At 42.9% G+C, this 17,758-nt stretch overlaps 1 protein-coding gene across 1 annotated transcript in view; it reads right to left on the bottom strand.

The window, feature by feature from the left end:
• mcc (MCC regulator of WNT signaling pathway) overlaps positions 1–17,758 on the bottom strand; it is an 81,039-nt gene that overhangs the window by 45,806 nt on the left and 17,475 nt on the right. The window lies entirely within an intron of this gene.

Below are 17,758 nucleotides of genomic sequence, written 5' to 3'. Positions count from 1 at the left end.
GGGCTACCTGTGTCCTCTCAGTCTCCACTTGTCTTCATTCAAGCCTCACATACTCCAACCAGCTGGCCATTATGTTTGTACAAACGGAGCCAAATGCCTTCTCCACTCCACAAAAAGGACACAACTCTTATACTTAATAATAAATACAGCTACATTGTAAAACTCTTTTGTTTGTAGACTTTAGCCCATATCCTTGTTGAGTTGTGATGGCGTGACTGTGAGTGTGGGTCTGTGTTGCCTTTTCTTTTGTTGGGAGCATCGCCCTTTTCCTTCCTGTCGCAACAGTGGGGGTTGTTTCCCTGTTTGTGTCAGGGCTCCGGCTCAGCTATGTGGGCTTGGCCTGGTCAGAGTGAGATAACGGTCCCCATGTTTGGGACTAATAATAATCAATGATGTACTTATTGTTCAGTGAGTTAAGGGTTACTATAATTATACCAGTTGAACTGCACCATGCCTAATCTATTCTGGGGGGGGGAACCTTTGCCAAAAATAGCAGATCTACAATCTCGCACGTTGTGAGCTTATAGATCAGATATTTTTGGCAAAGACATTTGGTTAGGACGAACAAAAGTAGGCTACAGTTGCATATTGATATGCCTTTCACTCCTTTCAAAGATTACCTTGATAAGACTTGGCATAAAACATGTACGATCTATCCACTCACAGACTCAGTGATTATGTTTCTCTCTGCTTTTGTTTTAAGTGAAACTAGTGCGGTGCCCATTGGGCGCTTGCCTACTTGGAACGATGCAAGTTGGAAATGCATGCCCAGTGCCACCCAGTTATTACTTGTACTGTACTGTTTGGCTGCATATGTCGGTGACGGTGACTACCTCAGCCAATCAGGGATTGTGAATTTTTGGTGGTCCCTTCGGCCAATCAGGGATTGTGAATTGTGTATTGTTGGTGGCGTCGCCCGGCCAATCCAAGCAGGGATTGTGTATTTTTGGTGGTGTCGCTCGTATGTTTATGTAAAAATGGTGGTTCCGAGGGACACACATGTGGATGACGTAACCAATTTGAGTTTCAAACATATATAGGAAAGTTAAAATATTCAGAACCCATTGTAGTGGTGAGAGAAAAGTTGTGCGCTCTGATCACACACATGTAGGCCTACTTGTGTGCAAAGCGCAAGTTGGCAGCTCGACAGAGTGCATTTCTATATGAAGTGTTATATGAAGTGCTATATGAAGTTCAAATATGGAGTCTATGCAGATGCCAGAACAACATTGTGATGTCAGAACAGACCAGCCCCATATATGGAGATCTAGGGGTGATCAGGTTCAGGTATGATCAATTGGCTAATTTGGGCCCTGTCCAGAGCCTGGGCAACCCGGACAACCGTGGGTCCGACCGACTCAAAAAAATGTAGCGAAGGACTGAAAACTTGCAACTAAGGAAAAAGAAACCAAGGCACCTCTTCTGGGGAAAACGTTAAAAAGCCTTTATTTATGTGATTAATCCATAATAAAACAGTGGGATAACGCACTCGTAGCAGCCAGCACGGCCTTCTTCGGGGTATGTTTTGTCACATTATTGGGTCATTTGTTATCTTCAAGTCACTTTGAGACCTTTGTGCATACTATCATGGTTAAAATAAACTAAACTAATAAAATAAGCACGAATTGTGTAAGAAAGGAAAAGCCTGTTTGTTTCTCCCCCACTGAGGAAAAGACAACTCACACTGAAACTTGACACGTCCAGTGCCGGGGTCTGGAATGTGGAACTGGAAGTGGTGGTGGTGGGGGGCGACGGCGTGTGTGTGTGTGTGTGTGTGTGTGTGTGTGTGTGTGTGTGTGTGTGTGTGTGTGTGTGTGTGTGCGCCTGTCTATTGTAGCAGCAGAGATAAATTAGTGCAGCGGTCCAGGTTAAGCAGTTCAAGGTGAAAGGATGGCCCTTGACACCAACCGTCTGCTAGCCCAGGGACGGGGGTTCCCAAATGTTTTTTCCATGACAAGGACCCCCTAATGGCCCTATAGCCTCTAGCTGTGGCCCCTCGATTTCTGAAATTTTCTGGAAATGTTTGAAAACCTTTGAAAACAACTGACAATAATGACATGCACAAAATAAATAGGGCTAAACTTTAAGTTGCCTTTTAATTAAATAAAGGCCATTCCTGTGTTTACCTTTGAGTGCCCGGGTCGTCTGTTGTTTTTTTCTATGCCTTGATCCTGTTTGATCCGTGTGAGCAGTGAGCACCTTTTATATTTGTTACACTTTTTATCTCCTGTGAGCACCTGGTTGCTGCCGTTATTATTATTTTTTATTGAATTGAACTTTGTTTTATATTTATTTCGTTGACAATTACAGGGCCCAGGCCCCCTCCCTCGGCACTGGCCCCTCTTGGAAATAACCCCCCGGGTCAGAGACGAAGAGTTCTGACAATTGTCCCCCGCATCCCCACACCCCCCTCGGAGGCTGTTCTGAAAGCACCTGGCACTACTGGGAGATGAATAAACTGATGAATAAACTTCAAAGAGGTAACTTTAAGGAACCCCATTTTATTTAGAACTTATATCGTCCTTGCTGTTTCACTGTGTCTTTATGCCTAATTGCCCCTATATGATAATGTGGTTGAGATGGTGAATGATTAAGAGATAAGAGATTTGTTTTGCACTGAACAGTAGACTTGAATTTCAAAGCTCTAATGTACTGAGTGCATGCATACATGCGTAACCTGCGTGTGTGCGTGCGTGTGTGCGTGCGTGCGTGCGTGTGTGCGTGCATGCATAAGGGAGGGCTGGGCGATAACAAGACTTCAAATCAATATATCACGTTTATTTCGATCATTTCAACTTTTGTTTTGATTACAATTAATGCACGGTTGTAAAAAAAAAAAACAAGAGTGAAACATGGATCTACAAGAATTTGTACATTTGCTATTTTCACTTTTATATCTACACCACCATTGTACGTACAATGTATAAAGTATAATACAGATCAATGTAGTTGATTACATTAAAACATTAATATTCATATAATATTTTTTGTGCGTCACCGATATATATTATATAAGGGAAGAAATGCTTCATGCTTGATTATTTGATTAACCTACATGAGCAAGATTAAGTTGTTTTTTACACTTTTTATCTCCTGTGAGCACCTGATTGCTCCTGTTATATATTGGTTGGTTCTAAATATGGGTCTTGATATAAATTATTTGGGGTTAATTGCCCAGCCCTAGATCAGGATGAAGAGTGAGTGGTCATGGGACTGCTTTTATGCATACTGTGTGATAAGATCCTGCTGCCAGCCCTATCGGAAGCCTTTGCACAGGAAGTAAACACTTGGAAGGCGATGACAGCACTCGGTTTTTCCACCAGGACTGTGGGAAGGTGACCCCTTTTTACTCAGCTCTTGGGAGGGACAAAAATGCGTCACAAATAGGTAGGTGCTCACTGCTGGCTGGCCCTCTCTCTCTCAGAGGACACAAAATGTTGTTTGTTTAATCTGTCATTTGTTGTTTGATGCGACTGGATGGCTGATTGTGGATGATTTTTAGGACAAGGAAGCCATGGATGTGGACTGAATAGACAGATGATCAACTGGATCCTTAACCACTTAAACCCTATACTTAGTCCGCCAGGTATACACTATTATATATAGTTCAACTCATTAAGACAAGACTGAATCTGAAATATGTGATAATGTGACACTATATTCCGATTCTTTGTAGATGCGCATAGTACATACCCTAAATACATACAGACAAACCCTGCTCTAGATGGATTGGCCTTCAGCCTCGCTGCAAAAAATAGAAGCCAGCAACAAACTGTGTTAGCATTTAAGTGGGTGATTGATAGCAATCCATTTAGCAGGTAATGTAAATGTAAAATCCATATGAGCGGGTCAGCAGTATCAGGTTCCTCTGTGTCCACACATCATAGAGGACCTAACTTGGTTACTCACACCATATGGACACCGAGATCAGGACAGGCATGACAGGAATTTGGCAACTGGTCCCCGAGACTCTCACCAACTTCTCCAGGTGATGTCTGACAACATCAGGGACACGAGTAAAACCCCAACGACAAACTCTGCTCCGCACCGTCACACTCTGCTCCCCACCGTCACACTCTGCTCCCCACCGTCACACTCTGCTCCCCACCGTCACACTCTGCTCCCCACCGTCACACTCTGCTCCCCACCGTCACACTCTGCTCCCCACCGTCACACTCTGCTCCCCACCGTCACACTCTGCTCCCCACCGTCACACTCTGCTCCCCACCGTCACACTCTGCTCCCCACCGTCACACTCTGCTCCCCACCGTCACACTCTGCTCCCCACCGTCACACTCTGCTCCCCACCGTCACACCATATTGAAGACAACCTTCAAACCCCAACGACTTCACTCTGCTCCCCACCGTCACACCATATTGAAGACCAACCTTCACTCTGCTCCCCACCGTCACACCATATTGACTCTGCTCCCCACCGTCACACCATATTGAAGACCAACCTTCACTCTGCTCCCCACCGTCACACCATATTGACTCTGCTCCCCACCGTCACACCATATTGAAGACCAACCTTTACTCTGCTCCCCACCGTCACACCATATTGAAGACCAACCTTCACTCTGCTCCCCACCGTCACACCATATTGAAGACCAACCTTCACTCTGCTCCCCACCGTCACACCATATTGAAGACCAACCTTCAAACCCACATGATTTTTTTTGGGGGGGTGGGGCTCCCAAGATGACATTGAAGTGACAATTTAATTAAAATAAATAAATAGAAAAGACAATTACCGCATCAAAAGTAATCCACAAACTATACTATAAAAACTGGTCAAACAGTGGCAAAAAAAACAGCCGATCTACAAGCTCACCACACCTCTCAGCGCAAGGTGTTGGTGAGCTTGTAGATCTGACATCTGTGTGTACTGTATGGTAAATGCATTAGCAGCGAAGTGAGAGGCAAAGGTTGCGATACCAAACTTACCAAAACGCAGAATCTCCTCTGCTGAAAGAGCATTCTAACCTGTGTTCTGTCTATGCACTGTCTTGAAAACATCAAAGATTATATTCATTGATAATTATCATTAATACATATCAGTATTTATTATTTACAAACTAAATTCTAGGGCATCATCTACTCTACATTGATGGTCATGGCTGCCTAGTGCCCACTGAAGCTCCATTGGAGTTCAGTACATCATACACCTTGTGGTTAGAGTGTCGGCCCTCAGACTGGGACCATAAAATGGGACTAATGCCTCCCTGCCTAGCAGTCTGTTGTAGTCTGAAGTAAAAAAGTTCTACACAAACTGTCAGACAATTGCACGAGTCTCTCCGATCCGAGTCCGAGTCGAGTAGCAAGTCATTTGGTCCAAGTCTCAAGCAAGTCTCAAGTTTTTCTGTTGTGGGCAAGTCAAGTGAAGTCGAGTCTCAAGTTTTTACCCTCAAGTCCAAGTCGAGTTGCAAGTCGTCAAATCAATGACTCGAGTCGGACTCGAGTCGAGTCATCGAGTCTCGAGTCCAATACTCTGCCGGACAGGCCGGTTACTTAAGTTGTCCGAGTCAGCTTGTCTCAAGTCGAGTCGAGTCTGGAGTCATTGTCTTCCAAGTCAAGTCGAGTCTCAAGTTTTTACCCTCAAGTCCAAGTCGAGTTGCAAGTCGTCAAATCAATGACTCGAGTCGGACTCGAGTCGAGTCATCGAGTCTCGAGTCCAATACTCTGCAAACTGTCGGCCGACTGCACATTCTCTCCACAGGGGCCTGCCGGTGTTGCCAGGTCTGCTTAGTGCTTATTACCGGTAAAGCTAAGGTTCCTTTAGTTGTCTCCACCAGGCCGAAGGCATGGGGAGAGAGTATGTTTTGCACTCCGTCCGTGTGTGTGTGTGTCCGTCCGTGTGTGTGTCCGTCTGTCCGTCCTTCCGTCCGTCCGTTACCAGCTAATCTCCGGCACGGTTAACCTGGTCGATGCCAAACTTTGCACACACACTCCCTGGATGCCAACGATGAACCTCTGCCCCGCATTTTCCAGAACGGCCTGTTATAGCGCCACCATGAGGCAGCTTTTCACATTTTTTACCTAAAACTGCACCGATCTGCGTGAAACGTTGCATGCACACTCCCTAGAGGCCAAGGACAAACCTTTGACCTGCATTTTCCGCATCTGCCTTTTATAGCGCCACCAGGAGGCCGACTTTTGTAAAACACATTTTTTGATATTACTCCTCCAGATTCTGTCCAAAAATCTCACACATCGTTACACAGTATCTCTATGGTCATGTGCTCAAGTCGGATCTGTCCGATATTTCATATTCCATCCTAATTGCCTATAATTGGCTTTCACAGTTTGCAAGATTGCCCCGTTTTGAACAAAAGCCTCAAATCATGAACGCAGCAGGCAATTTACGTGAAATCTTTCACACATTTTCTTACTAGGCTGAGGAATATATCCCACCCTTTTCACATTGGCCTGTTATAGCGCCACCAACAGGTTGATTTTTGCAAAACACATTTTTGGAACAAAATGCCTCAAGTCATCCAATTGCCATCAAAGGCAAACATGTTTATATTACTCCTAAACATTTTGCCAAACATCTCACACAGTCCTATCCTCCTGGTGGAGACCTGTGCCCAGAAGGGCACTTTTTCTAGTTTGGACTTGTTTCTGAAGTGTAGTTAGTTGCTATAGGTATTTAGATGTAATAGGGGCTCAAGTGGTAAAACTGGTCGCTTGTTTTGGGCTCGTTTCCATAGGTGGACGCTTGTTTCACTCACAGGGCAACACGGGAGCCTAGAGTACACATTATGACATATTCCATACAGTACATACGGGGTCATCCTTATGTTCCCCAGGTTCTATGTTCCCCACTTACCTTAGGGTTAGCGTTATAGGTTTAAGGACTTCAGTGTTTTGTACTATACAATTGTATGTATAAGTACAGAACAAAGAATGTTTGTTTTTGCCATCGTTGTTGAAGAGTCTGAGCAATAATGTTTTAGTTTATTTTATGCCAGTGTTCATTTTTAGTTGGCTAAGACTAGATAGTTTAAGTAGCCTAGGCAGGCCTAAAGTTCAATGGATTGTTCAAAGACTGAGCTTAAATCAGAATTTGCTACTAAAAGTAACACTAAGGCTAAGTTGCTAAAATACTTTTAGTCTTACTAGAATTACTAGGTTAGGTTTCTGGTTTAGGTTTAGGTTTATTCTAAGTGGGGAACAAAGAACCTTTTTTGCATGGTGGGGAACATAGAACTAGGGGAACATAGGAACGCTGGTACGCTCCCATACATACTGATGCTGCACCAAGGGACATGCTTAACTGTAGTTCTGTGCAGTACATGTACAACTGCATAGCGCAAACAATATTATCTTCTACCTACTCTAAAAGGATAAACCGCGACCAGAGTAAAACATTTCTGTATACTACTTTCTGGTGTTCTACTTCACTCTCAGTTTACCAATGCTTACATGACAGGCGGATGTGAAAGAGTCAGAACTCTGCACAGATACAATGTCTGTATATGTCTGTATATACAGTACAGGCTAGACTTGTCCACCACATGAAACCTTAGCATCCCTGCCCTGGCGGACACTGGTCACTAATTAGTATGGGTTTAAGTGGTTAATAATATGGTGTTTGGTGTTCAGGAGGGTGAGGAACTAGATGGGTCATGATGAATAAAGAACTCTAATAGAAGAATGTGTGTCCTGGCTTTACTGTATGTTCAAAGCAAAATACAAGTCCAAGGTGGAAAATCTGGTTGGGATCCAGTGGCTTTTATAAAACGGTGGTATAAATAAATTAAGGCCTATAGCAGTTTTGGGGAGGAGAATGAAGGGGATTGTCAAGAGGCAAAGGTTAAATGAAAGCTGAACTCTCACTTCTCCAGCGTAATGGACTGTGAAAGATTAATTATGTCCTCCTCTCTATCCAACCTCATCCTGAAAGGCTAAACACTAAACATCCATTGCTTACACTCTGTACCTGCACGCCTTCTCCCACAATCATTGTCAAGAGAACACACGAGAGGAAAAACAGCAACAGGAAGGGAGGAAATTTAAATGTTTGTGACAAATCCTTTTGTTATTACGCGTGTGTGCATGTGTGTGTGTGTGTGTGTGTGTGTCAGAAACAATAGATTTGTGTGGTGCACGACCAGAATAGGTCAAGCATGTCTTTGTCATTTACAGTTGAATGAATTACACAGCCTCTTTGGTGGTCATGAATCCTGATTGCTGACGCATGTAAGTTTGAGTATTGCAGCAGTCCCAGATCACTGTGTGTGTGTGTGTGTGTGTGTGTGTGTGTGTGTGTGTGTGTGTGTGTGTGTGTGTGTGTAGCATTGATTGAACAGCAGCCAATGTCCTTTACATCTCTAGGAGCTAGGGGGCTGTATATCACCGGCATAAATGATGAGTGAGCGATACCTCGTTCTATGGCCCACACATTTAAAACCGTCTCTATGGCCTAACCTACTTTCCCTCTACATAAATCTGAGGTAAAAGCCACCAGGACATTGTCTCAGACATAAAAACATTACCAAGAAAACATTATTAGAAGATGGAGAGTCTGGTCTCTATATTTGCTCTGTTTGATAAAGAAGCAGACTCCTTTTGGTGTAGGAGTCTTAAACGGAGCACTAAAGCAAACAGGAATATAGTTTGCTTGAGACCACCTCTTAGACCAGTGGTTCTAAACTGACATTTTCATTGACATTTGCTGTTTAACCCAGTGGTTCCCAAACATTTTAGCTCGAGACCGAAAGGAGAAATTTGTCTTTGTTTGGTTTCACTGGGACCCAGACTATAGTGAAAATAGCAGATCTACAAGTTGTAGATCTGCAATTTTCACTACTTCTTAAAAAGTGAAATTAGTTTTTTGATTTGTATTCATGAAATTATTTTTGAAAAGATTGTTAGAATTAGTTTTACATGAACAATGTCAAAAGGACCCCCGAAATTGAGTTTGTAGATCTACCATTTTTGAATAGCCAATGTATAAAATAATGGTTAGTGGTAAACAATACATGCTTTCCCATTTTTAAAGGGTTAAACCCTGTAAACAATATGGCTCTGTAAAAACCAATCAGAACGTCACAGGAAACACTTTTGGGGCTCCCAGTCCCGACACTCCGAGGAACACTGGTCTAGAACCCTGTGGGACTCAGGGACCCCCAGAGGGACTTCCAGGGGGTCCGCAGCTAAATGATTGATAGTTAGGAAACAAATGGACCCTTACTGTTATGCAGCTTAGATGGAGTTGAATTAACACAATTAAATGACTTCACTACAGAGGCGTTTACTGTACTTTGGGCCCTCAGAAATAAATAAAACATCTTGTCAAAATATATTAGTCCATGGACTAATATATTTCAAACAGGGGGTCCTTGAAAAGGTTGAGAATCTCTGCTGTATAAAGATGCCAAGAGTTGTGTTTGAGGTGTTTGGGGGTTGTGGGAGGAAGCTGCTAAGCACCTAGTGTGAGGCACATTGCTTAAACAGAGCTGCAGGCTAACGATACAAAGCATAAACGTGTCAACACTCTTATGCATGGTTTTCCTCTTTACTCGCAAGTCTCCCCTTAAGTGCTTTAACATACACTTTAGTCCATACCGGCATTTCCATCCACCATCCGAACGGACTATGGGACTGCGACCGCGACTACAGATCCCATAGCCTGCGTGGACCATAGACTTATAAAGGACAGAGTGCGGACAGCCCCGCCCCCTTTTTTCAGTGGAAGTTGCTCAGTGGCGTTTTGAAGCACCCGGAAGAACGCTCTACTTCAGTGCAAACGAGCGCTCTGGGGTTTCCTCGCGCTAAATGTACAGGCTGTAGTTCCAGCCCTGACCACTAAGTCTTGCGGCTTCAACGTTGGCCAGCCTTTCTGGCGTGGACCCATAGAGCCATAGAACCATAGCAGAAATGCTAAAAAAAATAAACGGGATGCACACGCAGATTAGACACACCAATGGACAGACATGCGGAAACAAAGGTTGGTCATGCGGTCGAACATGCATTGCTCCTGTGCTTGCGGTTAAGGTTAGGTTAGGGTTTGAGGTAGGTCGTCAGTCTAATTACGGTCGGACCAATAGTATGTCTAAACTAAAGCCTGTACCCCCCCCCCCCAAAAAAACGGCTTAACATTGGGAAAGTGTTCAGCTTCAGATTCTTGACTTCCTGCCAACGGTCAATGCACATGTGCAAATTCAGATCGATTGGACAACCCACTGAGGAGACATTTGGAACCGACACAGAAGGTTGATTTTGTAGTAGGTTAACCAACACCCCCTTTTTCTTCTTGCATGCTTACACGCTTTCTTGACCTTTTCCTGAAGGTTTTCTGAAAATGCAGGTTTTCCTGCAGGTTATATTCACTGATTAGCCTTGCTAATTGTACTGCTTTTCTACCGAAAAGAAGTGTCCAGCAAAGGAACTCTATCTATTCAGGGAATCTGAATATAATTAACATAGAACACCTTTGCAAATGCCCCGCCCCCCTTTCTCACTGACGATGTTCTGACAATGCACCGACAGTGACAATCTACTGAGTTGCCAATGTGAAGTTCTCAAACGGCACATCTGTAGATGCATTACCTTCTGCCAGATGTGCCTGGCAGGGTATTGCAATCTTCCTGTTTGTTTGTTTGCTTGCTTGCTTGTTTGATTGTTAGAAAGATACTTAACAGATGTTCATGAAACCTGGAAGGAATGAACAGTAGATTAAGACGACAATAAAATGTGCTGCTCTTACACTGCCATTTCCTCCCCACCGTCTATTGCAAGAAATGGATCATCAATTTTAATCACGTCCGGATCATCATCAGGGTACATCGAATCCAAGGGTGATCGAAATGTTGATCCATCTTGTAATACTAAACAGTGGGATCAAATAGCAGCATGCACACTTTATTGTTTTATTTATGCTGATAGTGTTGTTATTTTGTTTTATCTCTCAACCACTTCCAATATATTTGATCTAAAACAAATAGTGGGAATAGAAGATCTAGTGAAAATAACGCATTGCAATGTGATGTGTTGAGCTTGAAGATTGGCTGCTCTTTCTATTTTTGGAAATGTTTTTTAAAAATTGAAAAAGTTGTAAAACATTCAACATATTTTAATTTATTTTCCAAAATAGGGATGATCAGTTAATGGTCAGTAGCCCTAAAGAGATGATTGAATTTTGGGTCAAAAGGTTCAAAGTTCAAGGTCCTAATCGAGAGATGCATGTTGATGCATGTAGGGTTTGCACACCCAGGTTTATTTCTTTAATTCATTATTTCAAATTGTGATTCATTCAATTTACGTGAATTATATAAATGCTGATTCCACTGGACAGATCTGAAATATCTGCTCAGATGTTGTATTCTCCTGGTGGGTTGTAGTTCTAGCTCCTGCCTCCTGTAGCCAAATCTTTCTTCCCTTGAGTTGTAGCATTATCTATACCAGGGGTTCTCAACGTTTTTGGCCGGGGACCCCCGGAAATGCTTTGGCAATGTCTCGGGACCCCCGCCCCGCCCCCTCCCGACCCCCAATATAAATTGACTGCTACAATAACCTTAACCCATTTTGGGCGGGAACCCCTTTTGGTGTTTTAAGCATTATGTTATAATTTAGCTATTGAAAAATAGCAGATCTACAAGCTCATAGCGCGCCACCGAGTGGCGCGCTACGAGCTTGTAGGTCTCCTATTTTTGAAAAATCGTGAAAAAAATAAATAAAAAGTTTTTTTTTAATAATTTGGGGACCCCCTAAAATAATTTGGCGACCCCCAGAGGGGTCACGACCCACGGGTTGAGAACCCCTGATCTATACTGTATGCCAGGGTGCTGAAATGTCCCATTTTCCCCTCAGGTATCAGTACAGTTTCATAAAATTCTCTTCTTCCCTGTCCTGATCCATCTCTGCTGGGGATTTCAGCTGCAGAGCACAGCTAAGTGTCATTTCAATGTTACTGGAGCAAACTCCAATGACTGATTAGGTGGGGTTCAGTGTCTTACTCAAGGTTATTTGAACTGAATAAATTGGCTGTTGGCAAGGGATGAAAGCTGTGACTTTCCAGTAACAGGACGGTCCACTCAGTTTGTCAGTGGAAATCAAGGGTGGTACCAGCTGCTTTTTACATCTCTCTTTACCCCTTTAAATCAGAAAAGGCTAACGCGAGTCAAACTTCATCTGTAATGCATAGGCACACTGTATCGTCGCTGTCGGGGGTACAAAACCGTTCCTTTTTCATTTTAAACGTTTTTATTTTGATTTAAAACAGTGAAAATAGCTGATCTACGAGCTCAAAACACCTCGCCTTGTGATGCGTTGTGAGGTTTTAGATCGTCTATTCTCTCGTATGATGAAAGTAGGGCATTCATTTACAAAAAGACAAACTATCTATTGTATGTGTTTCTCAGATCTGACAGAGGTTAAGTTAAAAAACTGAATACCATGCAACAAATACCAATGACAAACAGTATCATTCCACTGATTCTAGCATAGCAAACTAGACAAATCTCACAGGATTCACCTGGTTTTGACTGAGGTTAGTATTATTCCAGTAAGTATCTATAATATGATTATTGGAATACATCAGTGCATACTGGCCAGTCTACAGAACTATGTCGTACTGAATTTAAATCATAAAGCATAAATGTCTGAAAAATGATATGCACTGGCATTTGCATTCTCTGTCAGAATAAAGAAGTGTCTGTCCAACTGAGTAGTTTGACATGCTGCTGGTCACGAGGGTTAGGAAGAAAAGTTCCTTCTTTGTTAATCGACAGCAATCTTTTTTTTCTTTTTTGCCTCTCTGTGTGCAGCATGCAGCAGGACTACACCCCCAAGCATTTTACCTAACCTCACCTCCCCCTTCCCTCTGTGTTGAGTGGGAGATATCTGGCTTCAACCTAACTTCCCCTCCACCTGGTTTTAATATGCAGCAGGCCGGGGGAATGGAAGGGGGGGTGGCGGGGGACTGGAGAGACAACTTGCCCAGATGACTAAGATATTCTGACAACAGGCTGCCTTCAAACTTGGTGTTACATGAGCTTTGACATGCACACACACACACACAGACCGCAGTGGTGTCTACTAGGGACAAAAATGACAACAAAAGACAATCCATTTGGACAATTTACCTGACTGTTGCAAGCAGAAATGGCAACAGCAGTTATTTAACAGCCTTAAGCAAATGGCTTTCCAAGCAAGATGCAAGATTCACGCATTTCAAACACACTGAATTCAGAAGGCAACACTCAGAAAACAAGAACTAACAGCCTTTCCAGAATCCTTCAAAAGGTGAATGACACTTCTGTGGTCGTACAGTATGTGTAGAATATGTTGCCATCTTACCTCACCCGCCCCATTCTGTGCGTCATTCCCCAATTTCACAGGCGCCCCAGAAGAGTTCATAATTCCTCAAACTCTCAAAATAGATTAAGATTCCAGAGCCCTCACCGGGCAGCGGAGCGGAAGACAAGTCGACAAAGGAGGAATGGAAAAGGACAAGGTGAAACGAAGTAACAAAAAAAAGAACTCCCTCCTCTTCAGCTGCCTGACGCCTCCAGTGTCCTCCAACTGCGCTGGCCAGCCATTTCCATTCAGAGAAATCCCCCCTTATAGTGCTACGTACGGTGAGAACACACCACACACATGTTCACACAGTTCTGTCTCCCTGAAGCGGACACGCATGCTGGTGCGGGCTCCTCCACGGTGTGTGGAAAGGCATCAGCGATCCTGCCTGCTGCCCCTCAGGCAACGCATTCCCCGAGTCGGTCTGAGGCTTTGCTGCTCTCCCTGCTGGCTCCGCCGCCTGCCTGCCGTTCCCCTTGTCATGCTGGAGTGTTTGGACAAGGCTCAAAAAGTGTGTGTGTGTGTTTGTGTGCGTGTGTGTGTGTGTTTGTGTGTGTTTGTGTGCGTGTAGGAGAGAGAGGTGGTCCCTTGTGTATCCGTGTCTCGGCCGTTCTGCTGCCTTTGCCTGTCAGATTCCAGCCTGCCACAGCCTCTCTCTCCTCTGTCCCTTCTCCTCCTCCCCCCCCCCCCCCCGACCTCCTCTCTCTCTCTTGAATGCAGATGTTGAGTTTCAACAATATTTCTCTCAGGTGCTGTCTTCAGGAGAAGACAGCAGCACTGAAACAGAGAATCTGTGTGTATTCACTTTCACAAGAGACTAGGGTGATTCTTTTTTCCAACACCAAAACTTCTGAGAGAATGTGTTTTGCATAATATAAATCAATGAGAACGCAAAGGCATCATGTCAGAAGCAATTGTTATCCAGGCAGGCAATATGCTGTCAAGATTCCCAGCCAGGTTTTGCTTTGTACGAGTTTGGACACCATTTTCCATGGAAATGCAAATGAAGGACAGCGATATGATATTCAGATTAGTTCATGCTGGCTCTCTAAAGAATTTACACTTTGATCACTTCTATTTGACCCATATTTGATTTAACGTGGTCCCTTTATCCCTGGGTAAACAAGGAACTTGTTTATAGAATAATCCCTGACTTGTATTTTGAGCCACTTTTCTGTATTATGCTCGATTATATTATTCTACCATCTTAATAGGGCTTTAGACAAACTACTTAACCTTGTTCTTAACTTAAACTCATTCTTAACTGTACATTTAATACGCTTCCATTATTGCAATCTTTGAAACATCAAAGGAACATTGGAATATTGTGTTTTTGCTATGGCTCTGACCCTTTAAACGAGTTATATTATTCAATTTGGTGAACTAGTAGGGACTGACGTTGATTCAATGACTGCACTTAATATAAATCTCTTCCCTTGGAATAAAATGGAATGAATGTAAAAAAAAAAAAAAAAATGAATGAAAACCGTAAATAGGAAACTACCAGTACATCTAGTAGAGTGGCGTTAAATCAAGTGCCATCATGTCCCTCACTAGATGCATAAATGGCAATCAATCAATAAGCATTAAAATGGTGCAGCTTTCAATTTCACATAATTAAAAGTACTGTAGGCAGTTGAACAGAGTCAAGACTGCCTCCCTCTGGCTGCATTCTGCACAACAGCCAATAACTAGCCACTACCATTGATTAAATTAAATCTGTATTCATAATTATCAATATAGTTAAACAAATTAGAATACTTCTACTTATATAGTAGCCAAGCTCAAACAAGGCCAATGAATTTCTCAATTCTCAAACTGTTCTTAGAAAAGGGGAAATACAGGTGAAAGTAAAGGCTGGCTGGAGCATGAGCCTCATGCTCTCTTTGGCTCAGTGCACAGCTCAGCAGATGTGACCTCCATGTACGAGAACAACACGCATGGCCTTACTGTAGGCTACATTATGACACTGGATCTCAACCTATGAGCCGAGGCCCACTGGAATCTGAGGACATTTCAAGTGACCCTCAAATAATTGCAAAAAAAAAAAATTAGATTTGAAAGAAGTTCGTTTTCATTGTGACACTCAATAGTTAAGGATTATAGTATGTTAGTTCTATCGATCCAAGCCGGAACACAATCAATTACTAACAATAACATGCTCTGAAAAACGATGCACCGTGAATGCTTTCATTCCCTTGTGTGTACATATATATATGTAGTACTACTGATAAAAACAGTGAAAGGGGTCTTCAAATCATAAACATACTGTAGGACTTAAATGTTTTCTAAATTGCAAACGCCAATGTCGCTCTGTCAGTGTCAGGAAGTAATAAACATAGCAAACAAACACTTTTCTAAAAGCCACAGGTCTAATATTGAGAACAATGTGCAACATGTGATATGACCTTACACTGTTTGACTGTACATTAAATTATCCTGGTGACAGACGGACAAAACACATCATATTACAAGCTGGATGAATTACACGTATCTATTAACTCAACTAGCAATGGGAGGCTGGCAAGGAGCCAGGCATGCAACATCCACCACTATACACTATTTGCAAACAAAGAAACTTAGACCCAACAGTATAGTGGAAGATGGATGCAAATGGAATCCTGTTGCAGCTGCTCACAATCTCCAGAGGCTGTTAGCACATGTTCTATCAGGAGGCTGTAACCAAAGCCTGGATGCTGAAATCTGAAGTAGCAGCTGAGGGGAAGCCGCTCTTAATTGTGTATGGTGTCGAATGTGGTGGTGCGCGCATGTGCGCAAGCGTGCGTGCGTGTATGTGTGTGTCGCACTGCGTACATATTTCACTGAAACATACTGTAATGTTAATGGTCAGTGTCAGGAGAAATAGAGCTTATCCCTACTGGCACCACTCTCTGTTACTCACACCCAATAGCACTTAACCTCTCTACTCCCAGGGGCGTGCACTGATCTACAGAGGAACTCTGTCATGACAGAGCAGCACAACAGCAAAACCACTTAATGATTTATATAAATCTATAGAGTATGTACCCATGAAACCTGATATGGGTGAGTATGACATCTACAATGAAGTTGGGAGATGCCCACTGATGAATAATAAATAGACACGCATTAATGAGAGTGACGGTTGAGTGGAGATGCAACAACACGCTTTATACATTCTCTTAAAAAAAATTAAAAAAATCACACCCATGTGAAAGTGAGGGGCGCTCTTATCGTCATACATCATAATACATCATGTCATTCCTGGCCAATGAGAATTTGCGTCCTCACCTTCATCTTCAATGTTTGTGTTCACACAAAACTTTCCATTCATTGTCAATGGAATTTAATGTAGTACAAAGTTTGTTTCTAAAACGGTTAGTCCCAATACTTGATTCTGATTGGCTGGTTACCGTCACGTGACTGGTGTAAATTTCACCGATAACCCACACCTTCAATCACTTTATATCATTCCCACCTGATTCCTCATCTCTGTAGCTGTACTGGGGAAGGAGAGCGCTTGATTACCTTACAAACCCATGCCGTGCGGGCGTCTAACCACCGCCCGGCTAATATGACTGTGAATGTGTGGCTCCAGGCAGCCCCGTAAAGACATCAAGCGCTATTCTCCCGTCACATAGCCTACTTGCCGAGCAAAACAAGGAAGTGATGTGGCTCGCTCTGGTGGCGCAAAGCGTAGCTACTTTTGTGAATTTAATAGTTGTATTAGGTTAATATTGCTATATGTTTGTAACCGTTTTAGAAAAGCAATAAGCCACTCGAGGCCCCAGCTTACCGGGTATTTTACAATGGCTGGGGGGTAGAAGACCCTCCGCTCCGCGTCGGGTCTGCCTACGCCCCCAGCCATTGTAAAATACCCGGTAACCTGAGACCTCTCGTGGCTTATTGCTTAAGTTTACATAAGATCTGGACATAGCCCCTCAAAAGAAGTTACCTGCCGTATGAATCCAGCAAGTAAAACATAAAAAAAGAAAAAGATTACAGAAGAATGCTTAACATAGGTAATGACATCTACTCCAGAACATAATTAAGGAGGTGGATCTAATTACCAAGTGAGATAATCATGACAGGTCCACACAGCTAGTCACATTTGGAAGATGTTTATATAAGGAAAACACTTTCAAACATGCAGTTATGTTTTTTTGGTTTGTTTTCTTTCTTTATGTTTGAGGGGCGCTCCTATATACAGGTTTAATGTTTTATTTTGTTCAATGTTGAAAAACACCATTGACAATGAAGATAAATAAATGTTTGCTTTGTCCCTAACACAAACCTTAAATCCCATTAACAATAAAGAGAATTTAATGTTTGTTTTGACACCGTTTGTTTTACATCATCATTACATCACCTAATCATAGCAACATGAGTTAGACTTTAATATAGTAGCGCCCCTCACTTCACACGGGTGTGATTTGTATTACTTTTTTAATTGAAGACATTTTAGTTGAGCCAC

The sequence above is a fragment of the Electrona antarctica genome (assembly GCF_951216825.1).
Source record: "Electrona antarctica genome assembly, chromosome: 19".
Classification (NCBI taxonomy): domain Eukaryota; kingdom Metazoa; phylum Chordata; class Actinopteri; order Myctophiformes; family Myctophidae; genus Electrona; species Electrona antarctica.
Note: the sequence above shows the minus strand (reverse complement) of the source record. Positions and strands in the feature narration are given on the sequence as shown.